Here is an 11,734-nt window from a genome sequence, read left to right on the forward strand (position 1 = left end):
ATGGCAACCCACTCCAGTGTTCTTGCCTGGAGAATCCCAGGGACGGGGAAGCCTGGTGGGCTGCCGTCTGTGGGGTCGCACAGAGTCGGACACGACTGAAGCGACTTAGCAGCAGCAGCAGCAGCAGCAGGACGTCTTTAGCTTTTTTTTTGTGAATCCCAATTTCTTAGAATGGTGCCTGGTTCATAAGATAAAACTTTTTTGATTAAATGAATTACTCAATTATTTAAAATCACATTAAAGGGACTTCCATGGTGGTCCAGCAGGGAAGACTTTGCCTTCCAACGCAGGGGGTGCAGGTTTGATCCCTGGCTGGGGAACTAAGATCTCACATGCCTCATGGCCAAAAAACCAAAACAAAAAACAGAAGCAACATTGTAACAAATTCTATAAAGATTTTAAAAATGAGTCACATAAAAAATATTTTAAAATAAAATCATATTAAAGGAGAGTAGGTGTAGAATGGAAATGTTCATGATATATTAAGTGGAAGAAAGCAGATTACAGATTGCTCTTGTTGTTTAGTTGTTAAGTCATGTCCGACTCTTTGAGACCCCATAGTCTATATCCTGCCAGGCTCCCTCTGTCCATGGGATTTCCCAGACAAGAATACTGGAGTGGGTGGCCACTTTCTTCTTCAGGGTATCTTCCCAACCCAGGGATCAAACCCATGTATACAGCATTGGCAAGTGGATTCTTTACCACTGAGCCACCAGGGAAGTGCAGATTATAGATAGATGACTTCAACATATAGCTGAATACTGAAATTTTTAAGTCCTGGAAGGAAATGTACTAGAAACTAACAGTGACTATTTTGGGGGTACTGAGATCGTTTCTATTTCCTCTTTTATACCTTACTGGATTCTCCAATTTCTTGATCCTATACATACAGACACATTTTTTAAAGTATTAAACATAGCAATTATCTGGTAGAATTTTCTATTTTTTAGTCTGTTTTCCTTTATCTTTTAATCCTTTCTTAATCCTAACCCAAGAAAGGGGATGTTGCCATGGAAACAGACTCAGACTGAAATCCATCTACTTCCTAAAGAACACGTGATTTGGGACAAGGTACGCCTCAGCTTTTCTGAACTTCCACTTCATCATATAATAGAATCATGTTACAGGGGAATAATGGACAGTATCTCACAGGAGATGGTGCAGACTACCCCCCTTCACTCTGAGCCCACCTGCTGTCAGAAAACCCGAGAGGAGAGGGGAGCTACTACCTCCCCTTCCATCTCGCTCCTCATTGAGCTTTTACTTATAGTGCCTCCCTTTCCTATTTGATCTGCATTCCATCAGTTCTGGAATCATATCACAGGCCTCTTCATTTATTTGAAAAGGCTCATCTGCTCGCTGAAAAATGGACTAGTATGGGCGGGGCCAGAGAGACCAAGAGTAAGATTCTTTAGATGCTTTGGGTTCTGCTTTAAATCCCCATCGTCCTTTCCATTTCTGTCACTGCTTCCTTTCAGGCTTTGAAACTCTTGACACTAGAGAGGAGAAAATGGCAGTCTTTGGATTAGAGCTGGGAAATCCTAGAGAAGGAAAAATGATCAACCAATCATATTCTACATTGTTTTTTCCTAGCCAAAGAACAGGTCAAAAACTGCAAAATTCGACCTGCAAACTATATTTGGCTTAGACCAGGGTGGAGTGGGGCGGGAATGAGTCTAATTCCAAACAAGAGAAAAATAAGTTTAGATTTATTGTCTAACCGACTCAGGATTTCAGAGTAGAAATGTTTCAGTGTGGCTGGCTTCTCTCCGCCAACACCAGGCATTTCCATTCCACATGGGAAGAACAAAATGAGGCAAACAATCCACGATTAAATGAAAACAGGTGGATAGGGAGCTGCATTTATGTTTACCACCTGGAGAAAGACTATTTTCCTCTCGTGGTTTTTATAGACTTGGGGGCTGTTGAAGAAATCACACTGTCTATAAATTTAATCAACACTCATTAAGCTCATTGGGAGAGATTCCGTTAGGAAAACAACCTACATGGAAAACAAGCCCTTTGTTTCTATTGGATTTTACAATAGGGAGCACTCCAAGTTTAGACATTAAGGTGAGAAGGAGCTAAGTATAGAAATTATCTGGTATGATTGGATTTGGGGGAGACTCTGAGTCTATAGAGAGATAAGCATGTTTATAGCAGAAGACTGAGATTAGGCAGATATTTTATTTTCTTCAACCACCCACCCCCCAATAATAACCTTACCATCACCCTATCCTCTTTCCCTACCACCAACAGATTCCATCCCCTGCCAGATTCGCCCTCAGTTTCATAGCTCTGCTCTAAAGAGCTGGCTTTTCAAAATACCTCGTTCTGCAGCCTGATGATGTGAAGCTTACTGCTGAATGTCCAGAAGCAGCAAATGTTACATAATCCTAACTGCACACAGCACTGCAGAGCCTTATCTCTGAAAAACAGCACTGAAATGGCCACTTAAAACTCAAGTAAGCTCTCTTTCCATACCAGACTGGTCTTTCTGTAAAGACCTTCCAGGATAAAGCAGTCACTCTTCCGAAGCCCACTGCAAACTGGTTTCAACATAAACACATCTCAGGCGCCAGGAGCTACGCTGAGTGCGGCACGTAGTATAAACAAGGGAAAGGGGAAGGGGAAGCTGCCAGACTCTTGCTGGGAGCTCCAGACCTTGCTTTGTTGGTGACCATTTACTGTCTGTTAAGCTGAGTTACAGGGGATAACTGTTATCAGCTAGTACCCTAGAACTGGAACGCAGTTAAGTGTTGTTCTAAAGCTCATGATTTTTCCACTATCCTAAAGTTTGAGATGACTCAGAGGAAATAAATATTTAGGTTAATATCAGCCAAAATTCTATGCACCAGAAGTATTCTTAGAAAGAGAGAACACTGTTCACGTGGGAGAAATTCTTTGATACACCCATCCCTCCACCCTGTTCCTGGTAAGATTCTTTGTTCATGATGGGATGCTGAAGGCATGATGGACAAGAAAAGGGATCTGTCCTGCTTCTGGGAGGGAGAAGGCAGGCAAGTGAGCAGAAAGTGTCTCAAGTCTTCTGTAGACTCCCCAGTGTTGATGAGTGCTGCTAAGTCGTGTCCAACTCTCTGTGAGCCCTCCAGGCACCTCTGTCCACAGGATTCTCCAGGTAGGAATACTGGAGTGGGTCACCATGCCCTCCTCCAGGGGATCTTCCTGACCCAGGGATTGAAGCTGGGTCTCTTACCTCTGCATTGGCAGGCAGGTTCTTTACCACTAGTGCCACCTGGGAAGTCCATTAATGAGTAGGGTATCCTGAAAACAGTTGGAAAATTAGGTTTTGAGTCATAACTCACCTGGAGGTAAGAGAGACTCAGCTCACGTGATCTGGGAATTGAAGGAACGGAGAGAATGCTACTGATATGGGAATTCAAGTGACATCTCCTGGATTCCTTTTGCTTCCTGGACAGCCTGACTCCCCTGTTAGTTAAGAAATTCCCACCTTCCCATAGAAAACCAGCTATTTAGACAAAAGGTCTGTGGCGGGAGAAGTTGAAGACCACCTCTAAAAGAGCAAACATATATTCTGCCTTCTTTAAAAATTGCCTTTGCAGATCTGGATATGTTCAAAGTGTCACTTTGTCAGATGGCAGCAGGAAAGCCCATCACCCTCAGATAAACTTGAGCTCACAGGCAAAGCTCAGGACCCCAAATCGAAAGGACCCTGGCGTGTCACCAGGGACTCAGGCAAGTGTGACTTTATGACTTGCCAGAATCAAGTGTTCTTTCAACAGTCTAAGTCTACTAAGAAAACTTCTGCAAAAATCAATTAGATGCTTTTTAAAAAAAGTTGTTCATGCTTTTGATGCATTTTTTTTCCAGTTAAATAATGAAGCAACAAGCAGGCCAAGAGCATTCTTCAAGTTAAAATGTTAAGGTTATTCTAATTGTACCTAATCTTTATTGTTTCAGAGACCAAAATTAAAAGTGCTTCATGTGAAACCATTAATCAAAATGAAGCCACTGCTCACTACCCCGAGAATTAAATGCACCCACAGGGTTTCACGTTCTAACCAGGGGATGTACCATTCAATCATTTACTTATTACACAGGCCCTTTCAATAATTAAATGGTATTTCCAGGTCTTATGTGCTGTATGAAGAGGAACAATGAGGTTTTTAATTGCAGAATTTCATGCTTGAGTTTCCACATCTTTGGAGGAAAGAAAGCCAGTGTTCTGGAGTGAATGGTGGGGATATCAAAGTGTTTCCTGATGTAATTTTTTTGTACAGAAAAGAACATACTACTCATTCCTGTCCTCTAGATCCAGCATGGATTATCTACAGAGCCATTTACCTCTAATTAAATAAACACTCTATTGGCCTCCTTTTTAGCACCCTGGAGCTGCCAATCCAAGTAGAATGCAGTAAGTTCCCCCGCCCCCATACAAACCTTCAAGTTGTGAACTTTCAAAGATGCAAACGTGTGTTCCATCACAGTCAGGCATGAGTGAAATCACAGCTCGCCCTCCGTCTCCTATTACTGATGACTTCGGCTCCACCATCTCCTGCCTCCTCTCCTCCAGGCAGTAACTCTCCTTATCTGTTCACTCAATGCCATGTGCTTTTCAAGGTCCTCTACTATAAGATTAAAAATGTTTTCTTCATTTTATTGTTTGTTTTTAATGTATTATATGTGTGAAAAGTATTATAAACCTATCACAGCACAGCACTATATAGCTGATTGTGTTAGTCGGGTACCTAGACTAACTTTGTTGGATTTATGAACGAATTGGACTTACGGACATCCTCTTGGTATGGAACTCATTTGCATGTAGAGAACTCACTGTATGCAAATTTAATATCATTACATGTTGTTCTGGTGTATTAGTTTTTTAAGTCTGGGGCTTTTCTGCCAATTTCATTTAGGATATGATTCACAGATAGTACAATTCACTCATTTAAAATATAAAATACAACAGATTTAAGCATATTCACATTACACAATGTTAGCTACATCACTTTTTGAACATTTTTATCACTCTAAGAATAAACTGGATTTATTTAAAAATATTTTCAAAATATTTATTTATTTAGGCTTTGCCAGGTCTTAGTTGGGGCACAAGGGAATCTCCTGGGATCTTCAATCATGACAACTTTTCGTTGCAGCGTGTGGGATCTAGTTCCCTGACCAGGGATTGAACCCAGGCCCCCTGCATTGGGAGCATGGAGTCTTAGCCACTGGATCTCCAGGGAATTCCTATTTTAAATTTCATTCCTATTTAAATTTTGATACATGGATCACCTATGGGCCTATTTCTCTTGACTGTTTCTTTTCTTTCCTAGTTACATTTATTTTGCTCTGTCTCCTGACATATATGGTAGTTTTGAATGAATGCTGGACATTGTGAATGAAGTACTACAGAGGCTCTGTGTGAAGTTACTTTTTTTCAGAGAAAATTTCATTTTCTTCTGACAGGCAGATAGATAGACTGGGGGCAAATCACCTTATCTGATCAAGAATTGAGATGTTTTCAGCTTGAGAGTTTGTCCTTGTGAGGGCTAGTCTAGTTCTAATTTTTCATTTACTCCCAGTCTTCTCAAATGTGATCCCAGCATATACACCAGGATCTCCCTTCAAAGGGCCCTGAAATTCAAATTCTCTCTCACCAGCATCATAGGTTTGTTACAAAGCTGTGCTTAATTAACATTTTAGCTTTTAGCTGCTGTTCTCTGCTTCTCTTGTATATACTTCTACTACATGTAGTTACCAACCTGGACAGCATATTAAAAAGCAGAGACATTACTTTGTCAACAAAGGTCCGTCTAATCAAAGCTATGGTTCTTCCCGTAGTCATGTATGGATGTGAGAGTTGGACTATGAAGAAAGCTGAGCACCCAAGAATTGATGCTTTTGAACTGTGGTGTTGGAGAAGACTCTTGAGAGTCCCTTGGACTGCAAGGAGATTCAACCAGTCCATCCTAAAGGAAATCAGTCCTGGGTGTTCATTGGAGGGACTGATGCTGAAGCTGAAACTCTAATACTTTGGCCACCTGATGCAGAGAGCTGACTCATTGGAAAAGACCCTGATGCTAGGCAAGATTGAAGGCAGGAGGAGAAGGGGAGGACAGAGGATGAGATGGTTGGATGGCATCACTGCCTCAATGGACATGGGTTTGGGTAGACTCCAGCAATTGGTGATGGATAGGGAGGCCTGGCATGCTGCGGTTCACGGAGTTGCCAAGAGTTGAACACTACTGAGTGACTGCACTGAAATGAACTAAACACGTAGTTTATGAATTTGCAAGTGTTTTGAGGGTAAAACCTGAATAAAATTTTAGAACCACTTCTCTGGAGTTTCCCTTTTCTCTGAGACAATAAACCCTCAAGTTCCAGCTATTTAATAATAACCATGAGCACCAAAGTCGTCTCCTCAAGCTAGGGAGACTACAGTAGGCTTGAGCTATCATTTTTCTGCTTTGTTCTTAGCCCTCCACTTCTTATAAATTAGTAAATACATCAAGAAGAAAAGTAGTCAGGAGTCCTAGACTCACCATGATATATTTTTCTTCAAAATCACGGTTGCTTTCCAAGGTCTTCAAACAGCTAGGAGAAGGGGAGATTGTTTTGTTTTGTTTGTAGTTTACTCAGCTTTTAGAGATTTCTAAGCAGTCTAATTGACCTATATAAGCTACCTGACCATTGCAAAAATCAGAAGTAATATTCCATTAAAAGATTTGCTGATGGAAAATGTTATGGGGGTTTCAGGTCATCATTAGTACCAATCCTAAAATTTTAACTTGACCCCCATAAAATTGAATCTGACTTGTTGCTATCTATCTACATGGACATTTATAACTGGAAAAGACATAAGAACATATCTCTTTATAATTTCCCTGTTTTGTAAGTGACCCATCAATTTAGTGATGAAGTTGGGGATAGAACCCTGGTCCCCAGGCTTAGTCCAGTATGGGCTCCTAGGCCATGGTGCCTCATGAGTAATGCCAGTGCATTCTCAATAACTGCATCTCCACAACTACGTCCTTCCAAAATTCCTTCAGCAGGGTTAAGTTGCACTGACTTGGGAATAAACATATTCTCGAAGTTCTACAAGGAGTTTCTACAAAAACACAGACAAATATTAGTCAGACCAGTCTCCCAGTAGGAAATGATCTTTCTTTCATCCTTTGGCATCTATTCCTGAATTAAAAACAACCCCTATGTCCAGATAAATACATGCTGACGTCTGTAGGCAGAATCATGCTTACAACCCAGGGCAGGTAGAATGGTCCTAGGACTGGAGAAATGTCCACATCTCCTGGTGAGGACTTTGGGACTGAAACCAGAGAAGCCCATTAGTCTGAAATAAACTGGAGCGCGTCAGCCCAGTTTCAGCTAGACAACTCCCGTGGTGCTGCTTCTGCTGCTGGCACTAAGTCCAATTAAAGGGAGTTCATGCTTCTCTCAGGAGGCCCTAGGATGGGAAAGGCATCTTTAATTTTAAACAGCAGGATGAATCTCTTTCTCGCCCTTTCCCTAATAAGTGCTTCCACATCCCTGGTGGCGGGAGTGGAATTCTGTAAGGCAGTGTCTGCCTGTGGCTTTGGTCCCCAAAGTCAAAGTGTATTCAGTAACTGTTTGCCATTAAGTCCATAGTCCATGGTGAGTATCTGGAAGCCTTTCAACAAAACATTAGTTGAGCGACTTTCAGCCTGGCTGTCACGTGACCAGGCTACCCCAGGGTGTGAGTGATATGTGCAGCTCAAAGACTTTTCAAGGGCCAGCTATAAAAACACTCAGAATTCTGCCCAGTTACCCATGTGAAACTTTATTTCCCCAGTGCTTTTTCTTGCTGAAATTAAGTTCCCTCCATTGAAAGAGATGGGAATTTGCTTTACCAGCCGGAGAATCATAAAAAGGCACCTCCCGATATTTCCTGCCCTACAGCCCGGGGAACACCCTTGGCATTAGAACTTACTCTGTTTAATGTACAGCAACACATTGCTCCTACAGCAAGCAAAACAAAGGTTTTATATTGAGAACCAAGGCATTCTGACTGCGTTGTCTTATCTTCAGAGATTATATAAAATCATCAGTGATAATTACCACCTAGAAATTCATTAAACACCCCATCAGTCAAGGTCACAGAGACCGCTATGGTTTCCGTACTCTTGACTCTGGTATCTGTCAAAGGAAGTTACAAAAGTGCTGTCAGATAATGAAGGAAAGCAAATAAATTGTTTTTACAACCACAGTTTATCTCTTAGGAGGCAGGCAGTACAACAGAATGTTCTGGAAATAGTCTGTATTTTAATTGGGGCATGAGTCAAACAGATACACGCATTTGTCCAAGCTCATCAAATTCTACACTTACGACCTGTACATTTCACTGTATATAAATTGTACTTTGAATTTAAAAGGAGTTGGGAGGAGGAAAGGGAAAATGACTCCAGTTCTGGCATGAACAACAGGTGTCATTTACTGAAATACAGAATCAGGAACTTTCCTCAGAGTCATCGGACGGACTGGGTGGGAGAGGCAGCCTCAGGCACGGCCAGCCAGGGAGCCTATTCGCAAAAACCCTCCACATGAGGCTTAACTTTCTGTTTCTTGGGTGATTCTCCTAATGTGTCTGTATCTTTTGGTATAAGTCATCTCACATTCCTTTTGGTAATAGAAAGAACATAAGCCACCGACAGATTCAATTTATCACACCCTAATATCACCAGCTCAACTCAGCACAGGCATCTCTTGACCTCACAGCCGTCTGACCAGCTCTTTCCTACTTGATAAAGACCCCATGGTCCTTGCAGAGTGCTGATCACTCTCTGAACCACAGTGAATTCAGCAAAACAATATGAAAAAGTTTCACACCACCTACAATGTCCTCTCTTGCAATAAAAAGGAAGCTCTTTTTGAGAAATGACTGCCTGCTTCTTTTCCCCCCAGGAATCTCTCTATGCTTCTTTTCTTTAATATTTTAGTTGTTATGACTAAAGAACAATTAAGAAAAAAATGCCAGAGATCTAGATGCAATTTTAAAATAGCAAACAATTGTTATCTTTCCAAATTGGCAGGTATTTTAAAACAACACTTTCTCAGTGTATCTTGATGGGAAGTAGTTTTTCTCGGATTTCCTACAGTGACTGTAAGATAATAAGGCACGTACTAAAAAATAGCTTTGGCAATTCATAGACATGTCCAAACCCACTTCTGCTGTTTCTTTGTGTCTGTGGTTGTAGCTTATGATGAATAGTTAACATGGCCTCATTTCCAATGGGACGGCTGCCCACTTGTTTCCTTTCAGAAAAAAAAAATAATAATAACAATCTTGAAAAATAAATTCCATCAGTGGAATCCACTGTTTCCATGAAATAGCTCCACTCTAAGGCGAGAAACCGGATGTCATTTTATAGAATAGGTTCTAGAGGCAAGAAGATGTAATGGCACAACTTTGCTTCACACATTTCCTATGCACTGTTTTGAGAAAACAAAAAATGTCCAACACAAAGTATCATGGTGGAAGGTGGAAAACGAGTGGGTTAAGAGTCTGGAAATCTGTTTCAAAATATGCTGGTTGAAGAACTTTAAGTGCGGGATTGTACATCGATGGTGCTGGTGCTGAAGCAGAGGAAAGGACTGGACAAGAATACCGAGAACCAAGGGAAGTGGGTTAACGTCACAGTCGTGCTACTGGTTGTGAATGTTAGCTAAAGCCTGGACAAACGCATGCGTCGGTTTTGATAATAGAAAGAACATAAGCCACCAACAGATTCAATTTATCACACCCTCATACCACCAGCTCAACTCAGCACAGGCAATTAAAATATACACCATTTCCAGAACATTCTTTGGTACCCCCTGCCTCCTAAGAGATAAATTGTGGTTGCAAAAATCTTTCAAGAGACCTGTTTCCTCGCCCTTTCAATTAGAGCACAGTTCTGGGCAATCTAGCACTCCATCTGGCCCTAGGATTCTGTGCAGAGTGTGTGAATGCGGAGGCTCGATCAATACTGATTTGTAGCATTTAAAATCACTGAAGCAATAGGAGATCCAACCAGTCCATCCTAAAGGAGATCAGTCCTGGGTGTTCATTGGAAGGACTGATGTTGAAGTTGAAACTCCAGTACTTTGGCCACCTGATGTGAAGAGCCGACTCATTTGAAAAGACCCTGATGCTGGGAAAGATTGAGGGCAGGAGGAGAGGGGACAACAGAGGAGGAGATGGTTGGATGCAATCACCGACTCAATGGACATAGGTTTGGGTAAACTCTGGGAGTTGGTGATGGACAGGGAGGCCTGGCGTGCTGTGGTTCATGGGGTCCCAAAGAGTTGGAAACGACTGAACGACTGAACTGAAGCAAATCTCAACATAAAAAGCAAATCCATTTGTTTCTTCCTATCGTGTGCACCTGTCCACAATACAGTGTCTCTCTTTTCATTTCCCAAGAAATGGCCATTTATAGATCAAGAAGTTACATGAGCAAAAAAGCAGATGGTTTGGCACATTTTCTCTTTTCCTAATGTTCAACTTCCGGTAATGGCAGTGAAAGTATTATTTGCTTAGGGAATAGATCAGCCGTTAGGATCCCAACTGACTATCCAGTCAAGGTCATTGAAAGGGCAGAGACCAGCCAAGGTAAACAATTCAGAACTCCCTAAGCTTATTTTTAGTTTGAAGTATCAGCCTGCTCTCTTGTTTTCTTTCCAATGTGATTCCACATAATATGATTCTGAGTACTAAATTAATGAGGGAATTTTGAGGTTTGGCTGTTGTTCATCAGTCTTGCTCAGGACTGTCTGATCCTATGGTTCAGAACATGCCATTTACTGTTCTGGAGATGTTAGTCCCTCCTATCTGCAAAACGAGTGGCAATTTTCTGTCTCCCAAGAAGAACGAACACATCCTGGTGTGTGGACTCTTGCATTATTATTTACCATCTACATAAATAAAAGGATCCAAAGAGAAATTACATATTGCACAAATCACAAACTTACAGCATTAATAAACAAAAACCACACAGCTGAGAGCAGCTGTTTGCAGTTTCCTTTGGGGCCCTGACATTGAACCCAGCAAATAAATAAGAACTTGATGATTTCCCCATAACTTCAACAGTAGGTGGCACTAAAAAATCTATGTTTCCTAAACCCTGTGTATTCTATAGGATCTGATGCATCCCCACATCTCCGTCCTGAATCACAGAGCTGTTGCCCTCTTCTGTGAAATTAACACCATTGACTACATATAACCAGCGGCCAGGGGTCTCGCCTGTATGGTTAGTTAATAAGGCCAAGCTCTACGCTTCAGACAAAGTTAATGATACTTCTTAGGATTTTAAAACTCCTGTCTACTTAGAGTTGTGTTCTGAACATAGCACTAACCCCAACCTGCCCAGGAATTGCCTGGCATCCTTGGCAGAGCTGGCGTGTGTGGATTATCAGCAGGTTGAAAGAGAGAGTGGGAGTGTGTCCAGGACATCCCTGCCTCTCACTCCTTCCACCTGCATGCCTTTGTTATAAGCCTGTGGGTCAAATGTCATTTCTGTCTTCTGAGGAGAGAGAAAGAGAGGAAGGGAGTAAGGAAGGCAAGAGCTATTAAAAATATATATATCTTTCATGAGCCAGGATCCATGTCAGATTCAAGAAACACAAAGATGGATAAAAGGCATGAGTGTAACCTTCAGATACCCTCCCGTCCCGGCTCAGTCTAACGGTGGAGGCAACATGTGTTCATGATGATTACAAGAGTGTGATCAAGTCAGTT

The 11,734-nt window shown here is 41.7% G+C and overlaps 2 long non-coding RNA genes across 4 annotated transcripts in view; one reads left to right on the top strand and one right to left on the bottom strand.

The window, feature by feature from the left end:
- The window catches only part of LOC129635286 (uncharacterized), a 31,142-nt gene extending 26,540 nt beyond the window's left edge, over positions 1-4,602 (bottom strand). For all 3 annotated transcript variants that reach the window (XR_008706207.1, XR_008706206.1, XR_008706205.1), the window contains exons 1-2: positions 4,423-4,602; positions 3,218-3,285 (exon numbers count right to left, since the gene is read on the bottom strand). This is a non-coding gene — a long non-coding RNA (uncharacterized LOC129635286). The remainder of the gene's footprint in view (positions 1-3,217; positions 3,286-4,422) is intronic.
- On the top strand, positions 2,046-6,316 carry LOC129635285 (uncharacterized). The gene is made up of 2 exons (XR_008706204.1): positions 2,046-3,139; positions 5,824-6,316. It is a non-coding gene; the product is annotated as an uncharacterized LOC129635285 (long non-coding RNA).
- Positions 6,317-11,734: the final 5,418 nt, after the last annotated feature.

The sequence above is a fragment of the Bubalus kerabau genome, chromosome 20 (genome assembly GCF_029407905.1).
Source record: "Bubalus kerabau isolate K-KA32 ecotype Philippines breed swamp buffalo chromosome 20, PCC_UOA_SB_1v2, whole genome shotgun sequence".
NCBI lineage: Eukaryota > Metazoa > Chordata > Mammalia > Artiodactyla > Bovidae > Bubalus > Bubalus kerabau.